This window comes from Podarcis raffonei, chromosome 1 (assembly GCF_027172205.1).
Source record: "Podarcis raffonei isolate rPodRaf1 chromosome 1, rPodRaf1.pri, whole genome shotgun sequence".
In the NCBI taxonomy this organism is placed as follows: Eukaryota; Metazoa; Chordata; class Lepidosauria; order Squamata; family Lacertidae; genus Podarcis; species Podarcis raffonei.
The window spans coordinates 8945785-8973262 of NC_070602.1; the positions used below are offsets into that span (position 1 = coordinate 8945785).

Consider the following 27478-nt stretch of genomic DNA (forward strand, 5'->3'; position numbering starts at 1 on the left):
GGGAAGAGAGCCAGCCAATCCTCAGCCAGTCAGGTGGGCGGGGCTGGGGCTTAAATGCCCTGAAATACGAAGCCCTGTGGGTTTGCTTCTCCGGCTTGGGATAGACATCTCTCTCTCCCCACTGACCCCATCTCGCCCCATGGTGGCGTCTGGCATCTGGAGCTGCAAGCTGCGTTCGATTAGGGGTTAGACTAGATGACCCTCTGTCCCTCTTCCAGCTCTGCAGTTCTGTGATTCTATGGGATTCTATGCCTTCGGAAAACAGCAATGAACCAGCTTCCCTGATGAAAGGGGGACTTAATTTTGGTGTCACTATCCAGCTCGCGCGCTCTCTCTCTCTCTCTCTCTCTCTCTCTCTCTCACACACACACACACACACACCTGAGAAACATGCAAGGCTGCCATTGACGCGAGTTCCCACAAACTCTCAAAGAAGCAGCGGTTCCCACGATTAAGGTCATGTTGCACACAAAAGTCCCCTCCACTAAATAGCCCCTAAAACATGTTGTCTCCCCACCACATGGGTTATAAGTGATCATGTGATTCTCCCTCCCATCTCTTTTACACCCCTAAACCTAAAAACGTTTCCTTTTGGAATCGCTCGTATCCCACTCAAATCTTGTTTTACTTCCGTGCACAGGAACCGGGGCACGATCCAACCCTCTCTCTCTCTCTCTCTCTCTCTCTCGGAAGTGTATTACACACATATGGGGGGGAGGGAATCATTTCCCCTGCAAAATGTCGATATATTCTCATTGATTTCCAGGGGGGCGAGGTCTACACGCGCACATTCCAGGCTGTAAAATGAAGTCGCGCTTACCAGGGAAAAGTTCAGCCCCACTGGACACAGTGGGGGGTTATTCCTCACAGCCAAATAAATATGCCGCCTGGGCGCTCCCTCCCCCGCCAGTTTCAAGGAATGTGCTTAAACATGGCTGGATCCGCGCGTCCTCTACTTGCCGGAAGCGGAGCGAAAACAGGAGCCAGTCCGGATCAAAGGGAGACTGGAGACGAGCTCCAGAAAACGGGGACGCGGAGACTTGGAGCCCAGGTAATAGTGCACGTGCCTCCCCACCCCACCCGTTGCTCCCCCCCCCCACTGCCCAGATTTCCGTCCTCCGCCCACGTTATTCCTCCTCTCTTTCTTTCAGAGGTTTCAATCATGGTGAAAATCAGCCAAGGGCGCAGCACCAGCGCTCCCGCCGCCGCCTCCTCCTCCTCCTGCGCCGCTAATGTACATCCTGGATGCTGAAGTCTGTCTAAGCTAAAAAGAATTTCCTTTTTGGAGGAGAAAGCCTCCAGCTCCTTCTGTTCAGAGGAAAGTGCCAGTGATGTAAATGCGGGGTGACACTAAATAAACAGTTAAGTTCGCTTTGGAAAGATGGAGTTCATTATCCAGTGAGCTGCAGCTAAAGCCAGACCAGGCGGGGCCGGTTTGTTTTGGCGCAAAGCGCACAGCAGACTTCTCTCTCTCCCTCTCTCTCTCTCTCTCTCTCTCTCTCTCTCTCTCTCTCTCTCTCTCTCTCTCTCCGGAGCCAGCGAGCAACCTCCGATTCCCCCTCCTGCTCCGCTTCTAAAACACACCACTTCTTCTACTCCTTCAAACTTTCGTAATTAGGTCATTGGAAGAAGGGGAATTAAAACGGCCGTCTTGTAACATAAATGTACAGTTACAAATAGGTAGATCTACAAAATCACCAAATTTTGTGTGACTCCGCTTTTTTTTTTTCAAAAAAAGAACTCCGCTCCGAATTAACCCGCGATTTGCGTTCCGACTTGCCCTCGAAGAAGCGGAGATGTTACTCCAGGCGGCGAGTCGCAAAGAGCGTGTGGATCGCGCCTCTGGTTCCCCGCGCGGCATCCAAGGCACGTCTCTTTGGAAGGAAATCCCACACTGGGAGTGATTCCCCCCCACCACCAAGTTGGGCTTACTTCCGAGTAGACACGCACAGGGCAGGTTGCTCGGTCTCACTTAGCTTGTGGTGGGAGAAGGAGCCCCATCGAGTTAAGGTGGGTTTTTCTGAGAAAAACTCATATGAACTGGAGGGATACCCTGCCCGATCTCCTATACGTGTTTACTCAAAAGTAAACCCAATTTTAAGAGCCGGTGGAGCGTGTTCTTCCTAGGAAAGCCTGCCAAGGAGTGCAGGGGTTGTAAACACGCGTTCGCTGCTGCAATCCACGCTTACCTGGAGGCAAAGCTCCATTCAACTCAATGGGATTTCTAAATAGAAACACTCGGGACTGCGTTGGAAATTTAAAGGAGATTTTAAATTTTGCCTGGATCGTATCCTACTTCTTTTTTTTTAAGCGACTTCACTCTCGCCTCCCGTATGCCAAATTCGTTTACCTGGAAGTAAATCGCCATTGAAAGCAATAGGGTTCGTCTCCAAGTCTGTGCGTTTCCGAATCGGGGCCCCCTCTCCGACTTCGCAGCAAGAAAGAAGCCGAGAACTTGTCACCTGAGACCGCAATCCTGTATTTACTTGCCTGGAAGTAAGTCCCAGGGAGTTCAACGGGCTTGCTTCTGAGTAGGCAGGTATAGGATTGCACTGCGCCTCGGCTAAGTTTCCACGCAGTTCAGAGCCTCACCGCACCAGTAGGAAATCTCAACAGACGCTTAATTAAAATAGCAACCCCCTTTGTGTGTGTGTTTTTAAAAGCCTATCTAAAAGGCTTCATTCGAACCCCCCAACCCCTTTAATTTATATTTTCTCCACTATAATTTCCCCACAGGGCTCTGAAAAGAATTCCAAACCCTTGGCATAATAAGTGGATTGTACGGATCTTTTCTACTTTCCTCAAGCACAATTTGCACAACAAGAAAAGAGGAGAGCCGCTCTCGGTAACATAAACCTCTCGGATTGGAAAAGGAAGAGGAAGAATAAGGAGGAATAAGCTAAGAGGCGGAGAGCGCGAGACGCGAAAGAACAATCGCCGGGTGCCCCTCTTTCCGGGTCATTACGGTACTGCTGGTCTCCAATCAATCCTAATGCGATGGCAATTGGAGTCCCCGATGAACGCATCTCAGGTTTCGTGTAATGGCTCTACCACATTTTCCTGGACCCCCTTCTTTAACCTGAGATGCCAGGGGGACGAGTCTCTTTTCAGCTGCTGATTGCTTCAAGATGTGGGGACTTGGGGGGGGGAGGGGAGCGAGAAAGTCTTGGGATAGCCAGAAACTGTTTGTTGTTAGTCTAAGCTGTTTATTTAATCAACAGAACAAAGCAGATTTTTCTCTCTTCTTCCATTTCTTTCTGCAACGCTCCCTCCATCTGTTCGGGATTCGGAATTCCGCCTCCCACGTGAGCCAAGTTTCCAGTTTTGTAATACTGAGCTGCTGTCTCTGTTTACTAACAAACAGATCACTTGGAAAGGACTAAGGGTTTATTCTAGCCAGAACCTACAAAGGCTGATTATGATTATGATTATGATATTTACAAACCACTTAAGGTCAAAACAGACTTCTAAATGGTTTGCGAATTTTATTTTATTTTAAACCAGTTCATACAAACCTTAGAATGGAATCTGCAATAGAATAATCCCATTATTTGACCCCAGAAAACTGTGAAGGTCTTTTATGTGCAGAGTGCCAATGACAGCAGTAGCCCAAGACGTTTCTGCACCTGAAACCAAGCGTCACAATGATTTCTTAATATTTCTTATTTATTTGTTAGATGTATATCCACCCCCATCCTTGGATCAAGTTACAACAGAAGTTTTTATTTATTTTTGTTCTCTTACATATATAAAAAGGAGTGTTCATATCCCACACTTTCATTGTAAAAACCATGCATTGGGGACTCACATCAGGTATTTTTTTAAAAAAATGATAAGGAATCATACATATTATGATGTAGATTCTGTATCTGTGGGGTTTCACAGAATGCGGAACTGTGCCATACACAGTTAGCCCTATGCAGGGGGAGTAATGAATACATAAAAATCAACAGTTTCAGTAATAAGTACTAGTGTTACTATTATGTGTTAACTTTGGTCTTATTTAAACATGTATTTGTTAAAATGATTTACGTCCCACTTTGAGAAAACATTCCCTCCCCAAAGAAACCTGCAAACAAAAGTAATAAACACATGACAATAACGAAATGGGGGGAAATGGATTAAAATAGATCAATTAATATTTTTTTCATACTCACATGTAGAATGCCAGAATAATATCTGCAAAATAATTAATTATCAGTGCAAATGTGGGCAGAGAGGCAAATATGTTTATTGAGGGAGAAGAATGTTTATTTAAATGTGAAATGTGGTGAAGAACCTCATTTGTTCCAGTTTCCTTTCTCTTTTTTGTTTTATCATTATTTTTTCTTGAATCTATGCTTATCGTAAATAAATGTTTTTGTAAAAATAGAGTGATTTTGTTTTGGGGGGGAATAACAGCGAGTCAAAAACAAATCAAATATTGATCTCTAGAGAGGGCAGAGGAGAAGGAGACAGACAGCAGTATCATTGAATGCAAGAAGAGAGCAATAAAAAGCAACAAATTGTAAAATGCCAGACAGGACTGAAAAGGGTTTCAGTGCTAGTTTCAAAGCAGGAGGAGAGAGAGGCTTCCAACTGGAGGGAATTATACAAGTGTGGTGCCAACACTGAAAAGGTCCTGTCTGGTAAAGCTCATTGGTACAGCATTTGCTTTGAATGCAGGTTCCAGGCTGAACCCTCAACATCCTCAGGTACAGCTAGCAAACACTCCTTTTTAAAATTCTGGAAAGCCAATGCCCATCAGTGTAGCAGATGGTCTTGAGTTGGGCGGACTGATGCCTACTAAATCAATGCCTACTGATTCAAATAAAGAGATGCACTGACATAAAAACAACAACCCTGCAGGCGTGAAAAGAGTAGCCCCTGAAGAAAAAGCTTCCCCTAGCAACAGCTTCAAATTTCTTTCATGGTAAAGGTAAAGGGACCCCTGACTGTTAGGGTCCAGTCGCGGATGACTCTGGGGTTGCAGTGCTCATCTCGCTTTATTGGCCGAGGGAGCCGGCGTACAGCTTCCGGGTCATGTGGCCAGCATGACTAAGCTGCTTCTGGCGAACCAGAGCAGCGCACGGAAACGCCGTTTACCTTCCCACCGGAGCGGTACCTGTTTATCTACTTGCACTTTGACGAGCTTTCAAACTGCTAGGTTGGCAAGAGCAGGGACCGAGCAATGGGAGCTCACCCCATCGCGGGGATTCGAACCAGCGACCTTCTGATCGGCAAGCCCTAGGCTCTGTGGTTTAACCCACAGCGCCACCCGTGTCTCTTTCATGGTAGGAAGCACAAAAAAGGGTTGCTCATCAAACTGGGAGAGGCAGGAAGAACCAAACTGGGAGAGCAAGGTAATACCGCAGCAAACTGGGAGAGGCAGGTAATACCGCAGAAGTTAGAATCAAGAGTCAAGAGGACCTTAACAGATTGGAGAACTGGGCCCAGACTAACAAAATGAATTTCAGTGGGGACAATTGTAAGGTTCTGCACTTAGGCAGGAAGAACCAGATGCACAAATAGAAGATGGGGAACACCTGGCTTACTAGTGTGGGGCAGTGGGGTTATTTGGTTTGTTTTTGTTTTAATTTTGATTATGTATTAATGTATTGTGTATTAATGTATTTAAATTTTGATGATGATGATGATGAAGATGAAGTAAAGGATCTAGGGGTCTTGGTGGACCACAAACTTAACATGAGTCATCAGTGTGATGCAGCAGCAAAAAAAGGCAAATGCTATTCTAGGCTGCATCAACAGAAGTATAGCGTCCAGATCAAGGGAAGTAATAGTACCACTCTATTCTGCCTTGGTCAGACCACACCTGGAATACTGTGTCCAGTTCTGGGCTCCACGGTTTAAGAAGGATGTTGACAAGGTGGAAGGTGCGCAGAGGAGGGCAGCCAAGATGATCAGGGGTCTGGAAACCAAGCCTTATGAGGAACGGTTGAAGGAGCTGGGCATGTTTGGCCTGGAAAAGAGGCGACTGAGAAGAGATATGATAGCCATCTTCAAATATCTCAAGGGCTGCCACATGGAAGATGGAACAAGCTTGCTTTCTCCTGCTCCAGAGGGTAGGACCTGAACCTATGGAGTCAAGTTACAAGAAAGGAGATTCTGACTGAACATCAGGACGAACTTTCTGATGGTAAGAGCTGTTCACCAGTGGAACGGATTCCTACAGGAAGTTGTGGACTTTCCTTCATTGGAGGTGGGATGGCCAGCTCTCAGGCACTATTTAGCTGAGATTCCTGCATTGAAGGGGGTTGAGCTAGATGGCCTTTGGGGTTCCCTTCTATACAATTCTATGCAATCTATGCTAGGGAGAGGTGCGTGTGCTTGCAGGTTTCTTTGTCCCAGATGCCAAGACAACTTGGCAACTGTTGAGGACTATGCCCACTTGATGCTCCACTTTACTAGCAAAATGTTAACTATTTTATATATATATACAAATATATGCACATTTAATTAAGAACATAAAAAAGAGGCAGCAGATCTCCCTATGGTTTGAAGTAATGTTTAATTCCTTGACTCTGGCACTAGGAGGCAGCATGGAGCGCAAGCCTGTGGGCTAAAGCAATTATGGTCAATTTTTATATTCTCACAAGGGTCACACCTTGATTGAAATTTGGCAGGGCTATTGCACATAATCTTTTTCTCCTGGTTGGACCTATTTGTCCTGGCCCAGCGCACATAATGCACTGGAGTCTGTGTTCAAATTCATTCTGGCTTTTAGACCATGGATGGGAAACCTGGGCCCTCCCAATGTCGTTGGCCAACAGTCTGGGATGCTGAGAATTAGAATCATAGAATCATACGATATGATACAATACGATAATCTTTATTGTCATTGTCCCATACAGAACAACGAAATTGAAAAAATCTACATAAGACGTTCAAAAACCAACCAGCCTGCTATCCCAGCTATCCCAACCTGGTTGTTGTTGTTTAGTCATTTAGTCGTGTCCGACTCTTCGTGACGTCCGACTCTTCATGACCCCATGGACCAGAGCACGCCAGGCACTCCAGTCTTTCACTGCCTCCCACAGCTTGGTCAAACTCATGCTGGTAGCTTCAAGAACACTGTCCAACCATCTTGTCCTCTGTCGTCCCCTTCTTCTTGTGCCCTCCATCTTTCCCAACATCAGGGTCTTTTCCAGGGAGTCTTCTCTTCTCATGAGGTGGACAAAGTATTGGAGCCTCAGTTTCAGGATATGTCCTTCCAGTGAGCACTCAGGGCTGATTTCCTTCAGAATGGATCGGTTTGATCTTCTTGCAGTCCATGGGACTCTCAAGAGTCTTCTCCAGCACCATAATTCAAAAGCATCAATTCTTCAGCGATCAGCCTTCTTTATGGTCCAGCTATCACTTCCATACATCACTACCCAACCTGGTTAGCCCCCTAAAAACTCTGATACCCTATTTTTAAATACAATATACTCCTATAGACTTTGCATTTAAAACCAAAACCGCATTTGGATAGAAAGCATCGTATAGTAATAATATTATAATAATTTATTATTTATACCCTGCCCATCTGGCTGAGTTTCCCCAGCCACTCTGGGCAGCTCCCAATCGAGTGTTAAAAACAATACGGTTGTAGAATTGGAAGGGATCCTCGGGGTCATCTAGTCCAACCCCCTGCAAAGCAGGAAATTCAGCTAAAGCATTTGTGACAGATGGTCATCCATCCTCTGCTCAAAAACCTCCGATGAAGGAGAGTTAACAACATCTGGAGGAGCACAAGTCCCCCATCCCCGACCTAGTCAATATGTCCATGGGGTTATCCCAGTTTATTCTTCCAACAATCCTGGGATGGTACTGGGTTAGCATAGCTGAACCCTGGGACTCACTCTCTAAAGGAGACAGGGATGGCTGTCAACCCTGAGGGCTTTAGAAGTGGATGGGACAAATACATGGAGGCCATAGCTGTCAACTTACAGATTTGAAAATAAGGGATCAGCAGCCAAAATAAGGGATTTTCTGAGCGCAGGTATGTTCAACTTCTGAGCCCCTCCGATCCAACTGCAGAAAGCCCAGCCAGCAGCCAAACGAAGCCTCAAGCGGTGGTTCCCATAGCACAGCAACCCGGCAAAGGGGATGCAGCAAGGAAAACCACCGTCACCTCTCCGCTGGGAAGCGCTGAGCAAAGGCGAGTCCCCAGGCAACGCGGCCGATTTGATCGGCACAAGGCATGCAAGCTCCACCCCCCAGTCGTTCTTAGACTCCTTATTGGGTGAGCAATGCAGCCAAGCAACACAATTGGCGCCTCCCTCCTCCCTGGTCGGCAGGGAGGGAGGGAGAGGAGCTGCTTGCTTTGAAACCCAGGAAATTTAAGAGACACCATCAATAAGGGACAGCAGTGGGACACGGCGCTGGGATAAGGGACTTTCCCGCCAAATAAGGGACGGTTGACAGCTATGATGGAGGCGGAGAAGGCTCTCCATAGCTACTCGCTACGATGGCTGCGCTGTGCTTCCACAGTCAGAAGCAGGAACACTTCCAAATACCAGTTGCTGGAAGCTGCAGGCAGGCAGAGTGTTGTAGGACCAAGAGACAGCTTTAGGGTACCACTACCCGTCCTGCACTCAGAAACGAAGATCATGGCCACTGGTCCCATCACCTCCTGGCAAATAGAAGGGGAAGAAATGGAGGCAGTGAGAGATTTTACTTTCTTGGGCTCCATGATCACTGCAGATGGTGACAGCAGCCACGAAATTAAAAGACGCCTGCTTCTTGGGAGAAGGGCTATGACAGGCCTAGACAGCATCTTGAGAAGTAGAGACGTCACCTTGCCAACAAAGGTCTGTATAGTTAAAGCCATGGTTTTCCCAGTAGTGATGTATGGAAGTGAGAGCTGGACCATAAAGAAGGCTGATCGCCGAAGAATTGATGCTTTTGAATTCTGGTGCTGGAGAAGACTCTTGAGAGTCCCATGGACTGCAAGAAGATCAAACGCATCCATTCTTAAGGAAATCAGCCCTGGGTGCTCACTGGAAGGACAGATCGTGAAGCTGAGGCTCCAATACTTTGGCCACCTCATGAGAAGAGAAGACTCCCTGGAGAAGACACTGATGCTGGGAAAGATGGAGGGCACAAGGAGAAGGGGGCGACAGAGGACGAGATGGTTGGATAGTGTTTTCGAGGTTACCAGCATGAGTTTGACCAAACTGCGGGAGGTAGTGGAGGACAGAGGTGCCTGGCGTGCTCTGGTCCATGGGGTCACGAAGAGTCGGACACGACTAAACGACTAAACAACAACAACCCGTCCGGCCGCTCTGGGCACCAGCACCACAGGGGGCGCTGCAACAATAGTGTGAAACAGAGCACAAGAGACCTGCCCCTCCACCCTCAAATTTTAGTATCGCACCAGGGGCTTCTGAATTTTTTTATTTACGTTCTTACGTCACATATGTATACATTATCATATTACATTACAGGGCATATTATAATATAATTCCCAACATGTATACAAAGTTTATATACCAAATTTATATACCTAAAGAAAGAAAAAAGAAATAAGAAAGACATAAAGCCATTTCAAAATAATATTTGTACCAACACTAAGGACTTCCTATCAATCTCGTTGCATATTCTTTTTTTACAAATGAACTTACTATTATTATTGTATATTTCTTTACATTTTATCTAATACATTCCTATATAAATATGTACCCTTAATCTTGTTTCTCAGCTCTATTTCTCTCCAACGTCAATTGAATGCTAGCATAGACAGCAAACCTTTACTATATTTTTGAATATATATCTTACATCTATCCCATTTTCCCATAAATTTTTGTTTTGAATTGCCTCTCAGGCTATTTGTCAACTGCGCCATTTCAGCAAATTCTTGTAGTTTATTATGCCAGTCTGTTATTGTCGGGGCTTCTTCTTCCTTCCACCCCTTTGAGGGGCTTCTGAAATTTGAGGGACCAAACTCCACCGCAAGTAGGACTCAGTCAGGTCTTGTTTCAGGTTTTCCGCAACAGGAACCTGGTCAGGCCTTTGTAAGAACAGGAGGCTGAACCAAGCTGTTTGGTTTGATTGATTGATTGATTGATGTCACACACTTGCCCTTCATCCAAAGATCCCAGGGTTGTTTGCAACATAAAAACACAGAATAAAACCAATAAATAATCTAATAACACACTTCCTAGCTCAGTGGCAGAGCATCCGCCTTGCGTACAGAAGCTCATGGGTTCAATCCCTGGCGTCTCCAGGTATGGCTGGGAGAGACTCCCTGCTGCCATTCAGGAGTAGACAATATTGAGCTATACTCAGTACAGTGGAAGCTTGGGTTGCGAACGTGATCTGTGCAGGATGCACGTTTGCAACCTGCAGAGGCGCATCTGCACACGCGCGGGTTGTGATTCAGTACTTCTGTGCATGCGCAAAGTGCGATTAAGCGCTTCTTCGCATGCACGACCGCCAAAACCCGGAAGTAACCCATTCTGGTACTTCCAAGTTTCGGCAGGTGCGTAACCCGAAAAAACACAACCTGAAGCGGCTGTAACCCGAGGTATGACTGTATAAGCGGCTTCCTATGGCCCTAACCCAGGCCCATTCCCAGGAAAAACTCTGCGCATGTTTGCACCCCAAATTGCCAAGAAAGAGTTCTTTCCAAGCCCCGTCCAGTGGCGATCAATCCAGCAGGCGCTCGTGGCCCAATTTGTCTACAGGCTTTGCTAAAACCTAATTCGAAATGCATTATCTTATTTTGCAAAGTGGGGGTTGGGGGGGGAGCCCTCATGAAAGTCTCTCTTATCCGTGTGTCAGGTTACTGCAAATTCCATTATGCTGAGAAATTGGAGGGAAGGTGGCTGGAGAGCAACAAAAACAAATGCCCCGTGAAAATGCGGATTGCTCTGCTAATAATATTGCGCACTAAAAGGAACCGATCTGTCTGCTGCGCCCCCCTTGACGCCTTTGATCTCCTGTCTGCCCAAAGCGGTGCGAGACAGGCCCCCCCCCATTTTTCCTGTTTGTGATAGGGAGGTGGGGGGGTGAAGGTAGAGGAGGGTGTGTTTTTATGCCTTGGAAAACTGCGTTGGGTGGTGGGTGGGGGCTGAGCTTTGGTGCATCTCTGTGAGGAAATAGATCTATGGTGCTCTGCTCATAGAAGTGGCAGGGAAAAGTCAGGAAATAAAGTGTATCTATGCTGCAAGGGACGCGGATGGCACTGTGGGTTAAACCACAGAGCATAGGGCTTGCGGATCAGTAGGTTGGCGGTTCGAATCCCCATGACGGGGTGAGCTCCCGTTGCTCGGTCCCAGCTCCTGCCAACCTAGCAGTTTGAAAGCACATCAAAGTGCAAGTAGATAAATAGGTACCACTCCGGCTGGAAGGTAAACGGCATTTTTGTGCACTGCTCTGGTTCGCCAGAAGCGGCTTAGTCATGCTGGCCACATGACCCGGAAACTGTACGCTGGCTCCCTCGGCCAATAAAGCGAGATGAGCGTCGCAACCCCAGAGTTGGTCACGACTGGACCTAATGGTCAGGGGTCCCTTTACCTTTACCTTTACATTGCAAGGCAGCATCAGGAGAGGAAAATGAGGGTCCTGGTAAATCAGGGGTCAGCAACCTTTTTCAGCCATGGGCTGGTCCACCGTCCCTCAGACCATGTGGTGGGCCGGTCTATATTTTTTTGGGGAGGTGGGAAATGAACGAATTCCTATGCCCCACAAATAACCCAGAGATGCATTTTAAATAAAAGCACACATTCTGCTCATGTAAAAACACACTGATTCCCGGACCGTACGTGGGCCGGATTGAGAAGGTGATTGGGCCGCATCTGGCCTGCGGACCTTTGGTTGCCTAAAGCATTAATTCCAGAGCTTAACATTTGTACCTTAATGCTACTATAGACACATGGAAGAAAGTCCTCTTGAATCAACTGGAAGTTCTTACATAAGCATACCCTCCAACATTTCTCCGATGAAAATAGCTATGTCCTGTTCCATTGTCATCATCATTTTATTATTTATACCCCATCCATCTGACTGGGTTGCCACATCCATTCTGGTTGGCTTCCAACAAACATAAAAACATAATAAAACGTTAAGCATCTTTAAACCTCCCTGTACGGGGTTGCCGTCAGATGTCTTCTAAAGGTTGCATAATTACTCATCTCATTGGCTCCAGGATTGCACAATTCCATACCCTCCAACATTTCGCCAAAGAAAAGCGGGACATTCCGGGATCAAATCAGAAAACGGGGGAAGCTGTGTAAATCCAGGGCCGTCCCTCAAAAATAGGGAAACTTGGAGGGTCTGCAGAAGCACCTATTCTGTAGGGTCCTCCAGACGGTTGTGTTATTGAGGGGCATGTGTGTGTTCTGCAACATGCTCTTGACACAATAAGAGTGTCTATAGTTTGTGCTGGGTTTCTTCGGCTTTAGGCAAGGCCGGCCCACCCATGAGGCAAGGTCAGGTGACCGCCTCAGACTACAGAATCCACAGGGACAGCAGATCTAGCCTCCAATGAATTTATCGCCCCCTGGTGGCAGCAATGGCTATGACATGCTCCTTGGGGGTCAGATCAGCCGCCTACCTTGGCAGCCCCCTCAATGCCACCTCTACAGTGGCCTCTTGGCGAATAAGAGGCACTGGCGGTCTCCTCCCACCCTTGTTCCCCATGTCCATCTTCACTTGCCCCTTCTTCCCTGATGGTGGGTGGGGACGCCATTTTGTGGTTCTCCTCAGGTGGCCAAATGTCTTGGGCCGACCCCGGCATTGGGCCACATTCATACCATACAGTTAAAACCATAGGACCCAACTCCTAGGGACCATGGGGGCTTCAGCTCTCACAATAAAATATTTGAGGTGGCCGGGACCCTGCAATGTCGATGGGCATTGCCACTCAAATGGTGTTTGTGCACTGTGTCATGTGCACAATACAGTCATACCTCGGGTTACAGACGCTTCAGGTTGCGTTTTTTCGGGTTACGGACCGCCGAAACCCAGAAGTACTGGAACGGGTTACTTCTGGGTTTCGGGGGTTGCGCATGCGCAGAAGCGCTAAATCACACTTGGCGCATAAGCGCTGAATCACAACCTGCGCATGCGCAGATGCACCGCTGCGGGTTGCGAACATGCATCCCGCATGGATCACGTTTGCAACCCGAGCGTCCACTGTATTTCATTCAAGTTGACACCCCTGGTTAAAACACTATGATCCCACTTTAGAAAGCCAAAGAAATCTGGGAGCTGTCGCATGTTAAGGGTGCTGAGCACTGTTAGGAGGAGCCCCTGAAAGAGCTACGTTTTCCTTCCTGTTCACAGCAGCTAGACTAGTTTTTGCTCAACAATGGAAGGAAACTTCTAATACACCAATACAGTCATACCTTGGTTCTCAAATGGAATCCATTCTGGAAGTCCGTTTGACTTCCAAAAACATTTGAAAACCAAGGCATGGCTTCGGATTGGCTGCAGGAGCTTTGCAAGGAGTTCGAGAACCAAGGTACGGCTGTAGAGGCTTGGGTTAATAACATCTGGAGTGCTCTATCAGAACACCTCACATACCATCGGCAACTAACCAAAGGCACCTCCAAAAAACATGTCTCTGACATGATCTGGTCTCCCTTTTTCTCTTTTATTGAAGAAGAACAGGCTATTTTAATGCCACCATCATCACAGATATGTCTGTAGAGGGAATATATTGACTGAAAATGTATTGTATTGTAACTTTTGAATAAATGTTTTTTTCAAAATACAGAAGAGCTACTTTTTCCAAAGTTTTCCCGGGAAGAGCGATGGATTCTTAAGCCGCTCTGAGAATTGTAGCTCTGGGCGATGTCAGCTGGTTACAGGAATCTTCCTCTTTGTGAGGTTTTTGTGGGTCCTCTGAGAGCGAGTTTGGACCCTGAGAGAGACCCAGGCTTGCTGGATGGGTGGAGTCCTGTGTGAGAGCCAGGAAGCTAAGAGAGCAGGGGTGTTGGAAGGAAAATGAATCAATACTGATTTATAATGATTAGTAACTTAGAATTAATGTGCATTTTTGTAATATTTGTTGTTGTTTAAGTGGTCTGTTGTTGCTTTAGTTTTCTGTACACTGCTTAGAGATTTGTTTTACCTATTAAGCCATATAGAAATAGTGCAAATAAATTGTGTGTTTCTGTGCTGTCTGTATTCTGTTAATGTTCTGATGTATTTATGTTTAGACCTGGATAGCTTAGTAGGTTACAGCGTGGTGCTGATAATGCCAAGGTTGCAGGTTTTTAAATGTTTTTAAATGTGTTGTAAGTCACTTGAAGACCTTTAGGTAACAGGCATCTTATCTTAACAAATCTAATTAATAGTAATTATTATCATTACCATAATAATATAATATGCTCAGAATACTTGAAATGTGCAATATAAATGCTATTCTTGTTTTTATTTCAGCCTGAACCAGTGACTGACTTAGATGGACTTGAAATCCCATTCAAGATCTAGGGTTACAGCCAAATGCCAATCATGCTCAAAATAGACCCAATGAAATCAATGAACTTGCCCAGTGTCAGTCATACTGAGAGCATTGCCCCTGAGCCTCCTGGGCTTACGGATTGGAAGGTCGGCGGTTTGAATCCCCACGACGGGGTGAGCTCCCGTTGCTCTGCCCCAGCTCCTGCCAAACTAGCAGTTCAAAAGCACACCAGTGCAAGTAGATAAATAGGTACCACTGTGGCAGGAAGGTAAACGGCGTTTCCGTGCGCTCTGGTTTCCATCACGGTGTCCCATTGCGCCAGTAGCAGTTTAATCATGCTGGCCATATTACCTGGAAAACTGTCTGTGGACAAATGCTGACTCCCTTGGCCTGAAAGTGAGATGAGTGTCGCAACCCCATAGTCGCCTTTGACTGGACTTAACCATCCAGGGGTCCTTTACCTTTTACCTAAATCTGAATGGATGGATAAAAGAAGGGTCAAGGCAACGAATGCTTTTCTTTTCTCTCCCTTCATTTTCTTACTAACCGTTTCAGAGTTTAAACCGAGCAAGGGTGGCTCAGCCTGCTTTCATCCACAGACTTCTTTCTCCTGCAAAACAACAGCAAAAAACAAAAAAACGGTATAGCGACACACCTGGATCTTGTGATTTGTTTAATCCATTCTCTCCCGAGCCAGCCACTCCCAGGGATGCCTGATTGAATGCTCTTTGAGATTTGCATCGGAGGCCTTGTTGACTTAACGCTCTTTGCATCCTGCGAGAAAACAAATATCCCCACCCCCACCCCAGTCCCGGCCATGTTGCGCACTCTTGTTATTGAGCTGTGATGAGAAGCAAACCAGCATGCCACATTTTTTTTTTACTTTTTTAAAATATATTTTTAAGTGCTTCCAGATAGGCCCCTCCATTTGTTCAATGAAGCTGGCCTGTTGGGGAAGGGGAGGGAGATAACCTTAATTCAGACTTGGTGAGTCAGGGAGAGTTGCAGAGAGAGAGAGAGAGAGAGAGAGAGAGAGAGAGAGAGAGGGAGAGAGGACCTTTCACCCTCCATTAGTGGTGCCATCAACGCTCCAGCACAACAGAGAGCGAGGTCACATTACATATGGCGCACAGTCTGTTCAGCCCTCAGAATGCCAGCTTTGAAATTTTAGAGAGGCGAAAGGTCATCTTTAATAAGCGAGCGTTGAGGAAAGGGGGAGGTTATCAGTTCTTTCCGAGCAAACATGGTGGGTGTCCCATCTGCCGCCGTCACCACCAACATTGCTTGGGTCTCCTGACTGCAGGCAGGAAAGAAACTAGGCTTTATTTCACCCGGGTCAAAGACCTAGCTTGGCAGCCCTCCCCACGCGCATGTTCGTATACAGCGGCAGACCCCCACATTTATTTATTTTTGCATTAGCAACTAATCCGACAAAGGAGGAGGCCTCCAGATTGTCAGTATCATAACTTTGTGGAGTGAAGAGGGCTGGGAATTCCAGTGTGCCAGGGAACGTTAGTTTGGCGCACTCAAGCGCTACGTTTCCCTAGCGCCAACAAGTCTGCTTTTGAAAAAGACCGGATTTTTTTTTCTTTTTTCAATTTGAAAGTGACGAGAAAATGCGTTGCTAAGTGTGGGATGAGGGCTGGAAAAATGCCTCTATAACAGTTCAAGAAAGTTCATTGCTGTCTCAAAGAAATTGACCTGTAATCTTCACGCAGCTAAGGGTGATACTGATATTTCCGGTTTTACATATTTGGAGGTTAGTTATTAACTATGGCAATGCAGCCACACTGGTGGCAGAGCCCTTTGAAATATTATTTTATTTGTGGGCATCCGTAAACAGGCAAGACCAGTCCTATTTTTCTAGGAAAAGAGCTGCCTGCGCTGAGGTCTGGTGTGTTCCCCTTTCCTCCCTTTTCCGTTCAATGTTGTGTTTCTGCACCTCATTTATAACTTTATAACTATATTCACTTCATTTTCTCCTGATTTTTTAAATAGCTTTTTCATTTTATCATCCCAAACTCCTTGTACTGAAGTCATACTATTTTTTTGGTTGTTGTCAATGTCTGTCCTCCTTTTTTTCATATGTACTGTCTGTTTTATCGTTTAATAAAATAATAATACATTTTTTTAAAAAAAGCAAAGCAAAGTGTGGGATGCACAGATGATTAAAAGTGCAAACAGTACTCCTCAGGCAAATCAGGATGAATGTTCGTTGTCATGTAAACAAATCAGAACAAAATACTCAGCAAAGACCGTGGACCATCTAAGCTTCGCAAAGGCAAATCTGGATGAGTGCTGAATAAATTGGACACCTGGAGGACCCCAAAGAGTCTTGTGGCCCTTTAAAATCATAGAATCATAGAGTTGGAAGGGACTCTGAGGATCATCTAGTCCAACCCCCCTGGAAATGTTTATTGCAGCATCTTGGGTTGCCATATTTTGAATAGCTAAAAAAAGAGGACACATTTGCCGACTTCTACTTTTAACCATGAATTGCCACGACGACTCTGCCCATGAAAAAGAGGACATCTCCTGGAAAAAGAGGCCTTGTAGCCAAAGCTGTCTGTTTTGTGTGGTGGCTCCCAATCGATGTCAAAATGAACCCAAACATCCTTTTGCCACAGCCTGCTTAATCAAAAGGACCTAAGGTTTTTAATTTAATTTGGTTTTATTTTTACAGGGAGGAAGGCTTGTCCTCTAGGGCTGCATCTACACAGCTATAAAAAAAACGCTCTGAAAATGCTCTTGGGGGGGAGAACGATTTAAAGCTCACAATGAAAAATTTCATACAGTTCTGATTTCAGCTCTACAGCGCCATTTGGTGTCACACTGTTATAACACATTTATAATGTTTTTAAAATATTTTTTTTACTAGTGTAGCCAAGTCCTAGGTTACAGGTTTTAAGCTACAGGAACAAACCCATACAATTATTCCGTGGCTCATTTCTACATAGGTCACAGGTTTTTTGTTTTTTTAAAAATATATATATATTATTGCTTATTTATCACTGCATTTATATTGCACCTTTCGTCCAAGGAACTCAAGGTGTCCTGCATGTTTCTCCCCTCCCTACCCAACTCATTTTATCCTCACAAGGACCCTGTGAGGTAGGTTAGGCTAAGAGACAATGAGCAGTGCAAAGTCAACCCTAGTCAGTCAGGTCCTAGCTCAGCGCTCTAACCACTGCACCACACTACTTCCAGCAAAATAAACAAATAGACCAGGCATAGGCAAACTCGGCCCTCCAGATGTTTTGGGACTACAACTCCCATCACCCCTGACCACTGGTCCTGTTAGCTAGGGATGATGGGAGTTGTAGTCCCAAAACATCTGGAGGGCCGAGTTTGCCTATGCCTGAAATAGACACATTGGCAACAAGCTTCCAGGCCAGGAATGCTCCCTGCTTGCTGCCCTTTGGCAGGTCAGAGGGAGCCTTTAAAAAATGGAAGGATAGGTATCTCCTGCCTAAGGATATGGGTGCTAATGGCAGTCCTGAAGAGCATAGGAATCAGATCCTGGGTCCATCCAGCTCACCTTTGTCTACTGTGACTGCATCAGATTCCCAGGGTTTCTGGCAAGAGATATTTCCCAGTTCTGCCTGGAAATCTTGGAAATTGAACCTGAGACCTGTGTATAGCTGCCGCTCCACATAGGAATACATGAAGCTGCCCTCTGAGTCAGGCCATTGGTCCATCTCACTCAGTATTGTACGGAGAGCCAGCGTGGTGTAGTGGTTAAGAGCGGTGGACTTACAATCTGGTGAACCGGGTTCGCTTCCCCGCTCCTCCACATGCAGCTGCTGGGTGACCTTGGGCTAGTCACACTTCTTTGAAGTCTCTCAGCCTCACTCACCTCACAGAGTGTTTGTTGTGGGGAAGGAAAGGAAAGGAGATTGTTAGCCGCTTTGAGACTCCTTCGGGTAGTGATCAAACGGGATATCAAATCCAAACTCTTCTACACTGACCAGTAGCAGCTCTCCAAGTTTTCAGATGCCGGGGATTGAACCTGTGTCCTTCTGTACACCAGGCAGATGTTACGTCCTGAGCTACGGCCCTTCCTGTAGGATAAAGGAGGGAGCATGGATGTTGTCCTGATGAAAGTGGAGAAAAGGCAGGGGAAGACGGATGGCAACGACAACAACCCCCGACCCAGAGCTCGGCCAGAGCTGTTCTGGTGCCTCCATGCCACAACTCAGCCACCCTAGTGTTAGAGCTCCCCCTGTTGCATGGAAAGTTATTTATGTTCATCAAGAGGAATGCCCAGTTTGGGATTCCAAGTATGTTGCAGTTCTCCACAAATTTCATTTTGCAGGCTGGCTGCCAGCGTAGTTTCTGTCCGTCCCTCCTCCCCCCGTCTCTTATATCCACAAAACTTTTCTATTCCGCATTCCTCTGAGCTGGAAACCTCCCTGGGTGGGGCAGTGGGACTGCTGTCTGTTAGGCTTGTATGACAGCCAAACGATTTTCTGCCGTTCTTCTCGTCCACTGAGTATTGCATTTGGCAAGGTGGCTCTTCTGAGTCGTTCCTCCCCATTCCCTCCAGGGCATTGTGATATTTTACATCTGGTTTTAACTGTAGGATAGCAGGCTTTCAAACTCTGGTGTCTTCTGGGAACCCTGTGTGCACATCCCACAGAACTACTAAGTCTTGCAGAAGAGTCCAGGGCATTTTGTAGGATATGCAGCCTGATCGTCCAGAGAGTCAGCTAGGCCTACGGTGGAGCAGTGGAAGCTGGAGCGCATTGGGAATTGGTAGGGTGGGGCCGTATCGCTGCTATAAAAATGAATGTATTGCCTAGAATGTTGTTTTTGTTTCAGGCATTGCAAATTGTGGACAAGGTGGACTGTTTCAAGAAGTGGCAGAGAGATATTTCAAGATTTGTCTGGCAGGGCAAGAAGCCTAGAATAAAATTTAAAATATTAACAGATGCAAAGGAAAGAGGTGGATTTGCCCTGCCAGACTTTAAACTTTATTATGAATCAGCAGCTTTTTGCTGGTTGAAAGAATGGCTACTTCTTGAAAACACAGACATTTTGGATTTGGAAGGTTTTAACAATGTATTTGGATGGCATGCATATTTGTGGTATGATAAGGTCAAAGCGCATAAAGGGTTTAAAAACCATATTGTTAGAAAAGCATTGTTTAATGTTTGGATAAGATACAAGGATTTATTGGAAAATAAAACCCCAAGGTGGCTGTCACCGATGGAAGCGAAAGCTCAGAAAAAGCTCAATATGGAGGTTAAATGGCCGAAATATTGGGAAATTTTGGAACAAGATGGAGATAGACTAAAACTGCAGAGTTTTGAGAAACTAAAGAACAAAGTGCGAGACTGGCTTCATTATTATCAGATAATGGAGGCATATAATTTGGACAAGAAAATTGGCTTCCAGGTGGAAAAATCAAAATTAGAAACAGAACTGTTAGAACCCAAAACTAAGACTTTGTCAAGGATGTATAACTTGCTGTTGAAATGGAATACTCAGGACGAAACGGTGAAATCTGTTATGATTAAATGGGCACAAGATGTTGGACACAATATTATGTTTGCTGACTGGGAACAGTTATGGACCACAGGTATGAAGTTTACGGCATGTAATGCCTTAAGACATGTAATGCCTTAAGAGAGTCAAGCTAGCAAAAATCTACCACTTGCCCGATAATAAATGTTGGAAATGTAAAGAAACTGAAGGTACATTCTTTCACCTTGGTGGACGTGCCCAAGGATTAAGGCTTTCTGGGAGATGATATATAATTAATTGAAAAAGGTGTTTAAATATACCTTCTTGAAGAAACCAGAGGCCTTTCTCCTGGGCATAGTTAACCAATCGGTGTTAAAGAAGGATAGAACTTGCTTTATGTATGCTACAACAGCAGCAAGAATACTTATTGCAAAGTATTGGAAGACACAAGATGTACCCACTCTGGCAGATAAAGGTGATGGACTACATGGAATTGGCGGAAATGACTGGTAGAATCCGAGACCAGGGAGAAGAGTCAGTGGAAGAAGACTGGAAGAAATTTAAAGACTATTTACAGAGATACTGTAAAATTAATGAATGTTAGAATGATGTTGGATTGAAATTAAGTGGTTTCTAGCTAATGGTATAAAAGAATATGAAAAAATGGTTTTTTTATAAGTAAAAATTTAATGTTATAATAATTTAAGATTAAAGATCTGGGTAGAATAAAGAGGGAAAGAAACTGCTGAGCTAATAAATTGAACTGGAATACAAAAAAGGGAGGTACGAGGAGGTCCGGGAAACAAGTAAATGAAAAATAATGTGATGAAAAGATTGATTGTTTTTAACTATTTTTACTTTGTATTTTTTCTTTTTCTATTTTGTAATGTAAAAACCCTAATAAAAATTATATATATATAAAAAAAGGGAATTGGTAGGGTGGAAGGTATGGAGCCTGACAATAGGGGGTGCCAGAGCCAGTGGCAGGCAGAACCAGTAATAAAAAGGTAAAGGGACCCTGACCATTAGGTCCAGTCGTGACCGACTCTGGGGTTGCGGCGCTCATCTCGCTTTATTGGCCGAGGGAGCCAGCGTACAGCTTCCGGGTCATGTGGCCAGCATGACTAAGCCACTTCTGGCGAACCAGAGCAGTGCATGGAAACGCCGTTTACCTTACCGCCAGAGCGGTACCTATTTATCTACTTGCACTTTGACATGCTTTCAAACTGCTAGGTTGGCAGGAGCAGGGACCAAGCAACGGGAGCTCACCCTGTTGTGGGGATTCGAACTGCCGACCTTCTGATCGGCAAGTCCTACTCTGGTTTCATCCCCCTGCTCCTCCTCTGTGTTGAATTCTGCAAGAGCAACAGTGAGACTATGGAGGAGGAGGCAGCTGGCAGGCATAAGACTATAAGAAGAATCTGCTCGATTAGGCCAGGGGCCTATCTAGTCCAGCATTCTGTTCTCTTGGTGGCCAACCAGATGCCTCTTCTGGGAAAGAATAGAATTTTATTATTACGGTCACAGACCAGTTCCGGGTCACTTACAATATCAGGAAAATCATAAAACACAACAGGGAATTGCAATTAGGTATAACACAGACAATTCAGATATAGTGGCAGTTAATATATATATATATATTAAATCTTGATCACTAAAATATAACCTAAAATTATCATTTAAAACCTTAATCATTTTGGTAGTACAGCTTGTTCCCTAAGTTTTATGGCAGTCGCACAGAATTTGGCCACCCTTAGCGTAATCTCTAGATCCTTGTCCTCTACCAGGAGTTTTAGACATTGAAGTTTGGACCCATTTGGAGATTTTTGTATAAAAGGAGTGATAAATACCCTGTAGGAGTATATAGGAGTAGGAGTATATAGGAGCTTATATCCCCGTAGAAATGTCTTCTGGGAAACCTGCAAGCAGAATTCTTGCATAAGAGCCACTCTCCCTTCCTGTGGCTTCCAGCAACTGGCATTCAGAAGAGTTGCTACCTCCAACTGTTCGCCTCCAGCAAGTCTCCCTATTTTCCAGGGACAGTCCTGCATTTACCAAAGCCATCCCAGCTTCTGATTTGATCCTGGAACGTCCCCACTTTTCCTTAGGACGTCCCTATTTTCACTGGAGAAATGTTGGAGGGCGTGGAGTCATTGGACCCCTGAGCCAAGGAGATAAGTGACTATACAACCTTTAGAAGACATCTGAAGGCAACCCTGAATGGGGAAGTTTTTTAACGTTCAATTATGTTTTTATATATGTTGGAAGCCACCCAGAATGGCTGGGTCAACCCAGATGACGGGCGGGGTATAAAAAATAAAATTATCATGATGTTGATGATGGAATAGGTAAAGTGGCCCCTAACCATTAGGTCCAGTCGTGACTGACTCTGGGGTTGCAGCGCTCATCTCGCTTTAATGGCCGAGGGAGCCGGCGTACAGCTTCCGGGTCATGTGGCCAGCATGACTAAACCACTTCTGGTGAACCAGAGCAGCACACGGAAATGCCGTTTACCTTCCCGCTGGAGTGATACCTATTTATCTACTTGCACTTTGATGTGCTTTCGAACTGCTAGGTTGGCAGGAGCAGGGACCGAGCAACGGGAGCTCACCTCATCGCGGGGATTCAAACCGCCAACCTTCTGATCGGCAAGTCCTAGGCTTTGTTGTTTAACCCACAGCGCCACCCGCTTCCCGATGATGGAATAGGATGTCCCTATTTCCATCGGATAAATGTTGGAGGGTATGACGTAGCCATCATGCCTAGTAGCCGCCGATAGCCCTGTCATCCACGAATTTATCCTGCATTTTTATCTTGTTTATCCTTCATTTTTATCTCCCAAACCGTCCTGAGATACTCGGGTGAAGGGTGGTCTATAAATTTCAATTAAAAAATCTGTCCAATCCTCTTTTAAAGCCATCCAGGTTGGTGGCCGTTTCATAGTTTAAGAATGCGCTGCAAGAAGACATCGTTTTCTTTATCCATCCCCTGGTCTGGTCATGTAAGAAGGCAGGTTAGGTCAAGATGGGCTGCCCCCTTCATCCTAAACAGGGTTGCCATATTGCAAGAGGTAAAAATCTGGGGGGAAAAGTTGCTGAGCTTTTTTAGGGCTCAACTGAGCCCATGCCGCCCATGCCATACATGACCGCGGACCATTTCTTTTTTAACCCCAAATCCAGGACATTTGCTTTGAAATGTAAAATTCCCCCCCAGATGGGCAAAAGAGGACATGTCCGGGAATCACCAGACATATGGCAACCCTACAACAAACCAGCCTTCACTGATGTGTCTTGTCGTTGCCCCCAGTGAATGGCGAACCAAACCATACATTCAAGTGGAATTTGCAGTGAAACCGCATTCTTTTTCGCAAGAGCGGTTGCAGGGCAGGGGAGGGAAAAAAATTGGTTCAGTGGTGTGGTGTTGCAGGTGTGGGGTCTTATTCTTGCCCCCTGAGTTGTGGCCCAGATCCAGCTTTACCTCCCTCAACCGCCGAACTGCTATTAGCCATAGAGGACGAAAGTTGCAGGCTTAAACATTTAGGCTGTTTGGTTCTCCCTTCTTTTGTGACTCACAACAGCTTGGGATGAGGGGCTGATCTGGAGCACAGTTGTAGTCTGGAAGGGAAAAGGTAGACCCCTCCTTCCCTTGTGCCATCGCCCTGATCCAAATTGTGACAGGGAGCGGGGTGGACAGATGCTTTTACGAAAGAAAATTACATTAGGAGCGCTCAATGTGGCACTCCAACGTGGAATTTGGCCCTGCGACAGAGTACATCAGACACACCCCAGTTCTCTGTGACTTTGCCTTTCAGCAGCAAAACAAAAGAAAGCTCTTGTGTGCAGTTGCTGCTCGTTTTGAGGACTCTCCCTGATATTGCCAAGGGAACTCGAGAGACACAGCTCTAGGAAAGGCCAAAGCTCAGTGGAAGAGAACCTGTTTTTCTTGCAGAAGATCCCAGGTTTGGTCCCCAGCATCTTTAGGTAGGGCTGGGAATCATAGAATTATGGAATTGGAAAGGACCACGAATGTCATCCAGTCCAACCGCCTGCAATGCAGGAATCTGTTGCCTAACGTGGTGCTCGAACCCACAACCCTGAGATTGAGAGTTTCATGCTGTGCCGACTGAGCTGTTCTCTGTCTGTATGGTGTGTGTTTATGTGTGTATAATTCTCTGGATTTTGTGTGACTGGAATGTGGTTGACTGCACAAAAGCCAGCCAGCCTCATTAGCTTCAGCAGGACATATCCAGAGAAGGGCGCTTAGGATCACAGACTTATTCGGAGATAGGTGGAGTGGAACCTTTTTCAAACTGAGGGCCAAGTTCCATCCTGGGCGAGCTTTCAGGGGCCACATGCTGGTGATGGGCAGAGGCAAAAGTTGGAGGAGTTACAAAATGCAGATTTTACCTTTTGTACGTTCCTGCAAACACTTTGCTCCTCCACCCAGGTGAGCCAGAAGCATTATGGAGAGTTGAGAGAGAGGCGGATTTGTGGCAGCGTGACTGGGTGCCAAGCCGAGCAGGGTGCCTCAGGGTGCCGCAACTGTGACATAGCGCACGTGCAGAATGGAAGGCGAGGGGAGGCACTGAATTTTGGCCTCGCCCAAGGCACCGCGGAATTTGAAAGACCACCCCGGTTGAAAGACACAATAAAGCTTCTCCACGTGTTTCTCTGTAGAACAGGGAGTTTGGTGAGATACAGGAGAAAAACTTACGCCATGTTGAATAAAGAAGATCTGGGGCTTTTGGGTGGGGTGTGTGTGTTTATAGACTGGAATAATGTTATACAATTAAGTATACAGTGGACGCTCGGGTTGCGAACGTGATCCGTGTGGGATGCACGTTCGCAACCTGCAGCATTCGCAACCCGCAGTGGTGAGTCTGCGCACACGAGGGTTGCGATTCAGCGCTTCTGCGCATGTGTGACCGCCAAAACCCAGAAGTAACCCGATCCGGTACTTCCGGGTTTCGGCGGTCTGTAAGCTGAAAAAACACAACCTGAAGTGTCTGTAACCTGAGGTATGACTGTACAGTGGTACCTCAGGTTAAGTACTTAATCATTCCGGAGGTCCGTTCTTAACCTGAAACTGTTCTTAACCTGAAGCACCACTTTAGCTAATGGGGCCTCCCACTGCCGCCGCGCCGCTGGAACACAATTTCTGTTCTCATCCTGAAGCAAAGTTCTTAACCCGAGGTACTATTTCTGGGTTAGCGGAGTCTGTAACCTGAAGCGGATGTCACCTGAAGCATATGTAACCCAAGGTACCACTGTACCAAGTTTTTTCATGTCATTTGTATATCACAAAAATAGCATAATAAATGTGGAAAAGTATCTACAACATATGTTTCATTATTAGTAGTCAACGTATAAATTATTGGTTCATGAATTGGTTTAAACAATTAGGAAGAAAAAGAAGAAGAAGAAAAGGAAAAAAGGGGTGAGAGGGGGAGTGGCGAGTGGGGTGGGGTCAGGTGGTTATGCTTCTATTATTCTACTTAGTGTGTGTGAAGGGTTGTGTAAGCATCGCTTGTGCAGGTTCTCTTTACTATTCGCTTGTACTCCTTTGGTGGTGAGACAGGTTGGGGTTGGCCTAGGGTGTGGTTATTTGTTTGTGATTGGCTGTGTAGAACTTGGTTTTCGTGTGTGAGTGGGGTGGGTGGGTGGGTGTTTTTGGATCAGGTTAGCCAGATTGATTCGCATGCTGTTGGCAGATTCCTGTCATTGTCTTGTTGGGCTGTGTATGTGATAAAGGGGAGCCATACCAGGGTGAAGGCGTCTTCTTCTATTTGTCCCCATGTCAGTTTCAGTTTATTGGTTAGTTTTTCTAATAAGCCTGTTTCCCATACTATTTGGTACCCTTGGTCCATGCTTACTCCTGACTGGTCTCTCCAGTGTCTGGCTATGATGCTTCTGGATGCTGAGAGTAAGCGGATTATGAGCTCTTTGTGGTGTGAGAGGCCATTATTATCTTTGAAGATGTTTAGTAGGGCCAGTTCTGGGGTGACTTCGAAAACCTCCTTCTAACAACAAAGGGACACTGGACAGCAATCATACAAGAAATATGCAAAATAACTAAACAAGAAGATCTGTTTTCGACAGACTGTTAAGGATTCTCTGTTTATTTTTTGTTTTCTGTTTTTAAGCTCCACCTAGGCTTTAATTTTATTATATTTATTTCACTCATCATATTATACACAATAAAAATATAGATGTTTTAAAACAAAATCAGAAGCTTTATAGAAGATAGCGATTGCTGCCTTTTAATTTATTTACAGAAATCTGAAGCTTTACAGAAGAAAGCAATTGCTTCCTTTTAATTTCTTTGCCAAAAAGAGAGAGTGAAAAAAATATGAGGACAAAATATGCACTGAGATGTCAACACATTGTAGCTCCAAGGCTCCTATTTAAGTTAACATTATCCAACCTGTTTAACAAATTGCTGCAGCACGAAAATAACACTGAACTGAACCAGAAAAAAATTACACAATTAACTGAAAGTTTCTCAATGGCAATGGGGCCTGACAGACCTCACCTGGGAAAGCATTTCTTAGGGTAGGAGCCTGTTGTCTTTGACCATGGAGTTTTCTTGGCAGGGATACTGGAGTGGCTTGCCGGTTCCTGCTCCAGGTGGATCACGTTTGGTCAAAACTCTCCACTATGACCTGTCCATCTTGGGTGGCCCTGCACGGCATAGCTCATAGCTTCTCCGAGTTATTCAAGCCCCTTCGCCACGGCAAGGCAGCATCTTAAAAAGCAGAGACATCACCTTGCCAACAAAGGTCTGTATAGTTAAAGCTATGGTTTTCCCAGTTGTGATGTATGGAAGTGAGAGCTGGACCATAAAGAAGGCTGATCGCCGAAGAATTGATGCTTTTGAATTATGGTGCTGGAGGAGACTCTGGAGAGTCCCATGGACCGCAAGAAGATCCCACCTATCCATTCTGAAGGAAATCAGCCCTGAGTGCTCACTGGAAGGACAGATCGTGAAGCTGAGGGCTCCAAGACTTTGGCCACCTCATGAGAAGAGAAGCCTCCCTGGAAAAGACCCTGATGTTGGGGAAGATGGAGGGCACAAGGAGAAGGGGACGACAGAGGACGAGATGGTTGGGCAGTGTTCTCGAAGCTACCAGCATGAGTTTGACCAAACAGCGGGAGGCAGTGGAAGACAGGAGTGCCTGGCGTGCTCTGGTCCATGGGGTCACGAAGAGTCGGACACGACTAAACGACTAAACAACAACAACAAAGGGTAGGAGCTGCAGCAGAAAAAGCTCTGCCCATAGTTGACACCACCCTTGCCTGCTGAGGGATTTGGAGCCGGGCCTCAGATGTCAGTCAGAGGGTGCAAGGAAAAGGCAGCTCCCAAGGTACCCAGATCTCCAGCCTTCTGCACTTTCAAGGTTAAGACCAACACCTTACGTTGAGCCCAGACAGGTTGTGTATAAATTCTCTGTTTATGACGGTGCAACGTCCCATACTTTCGCTAGCCACTCCTTTCGGGAAGGAGTCGATTTGGACTTCCAATGGGAGGCCACTGACAATCTGGCTGCAGCATGAAGCCTAAACAGAAGAGGTTTATGCATGATGGGCAAGTCGGTACCACCTCCAAAGATAGGAGCGCCTA

At 45.8% G+C, this 27478-nt stretch overlaps 1 protein-coding gene and 1 long non-coding RNA gene across 2 annotated transcripts in view; one reads left to right on the top strand and one right to left on the bottom strand.

Moving 5' to 3' along the window:
• Positions 1-27478, bottom strand: part of LOC128419807 (homeobox protein SIX4-like) — a 168625-nt gene that overhangs the window by 97112 nt on the left and 44035 nt on the right. The window lies entirely within an intron of this gene.
• LOC128420720 (uncharacterized) lies at positions 700-3820 on the top strand. The gene is made up of 3 exons (XR_008332106.1): positions 700-1051; positions 1152-1361; positions 2737-3820. It is a non-coding gene; the product is annotated as an uncharacterized LOC128420720 (long non-coding RNA).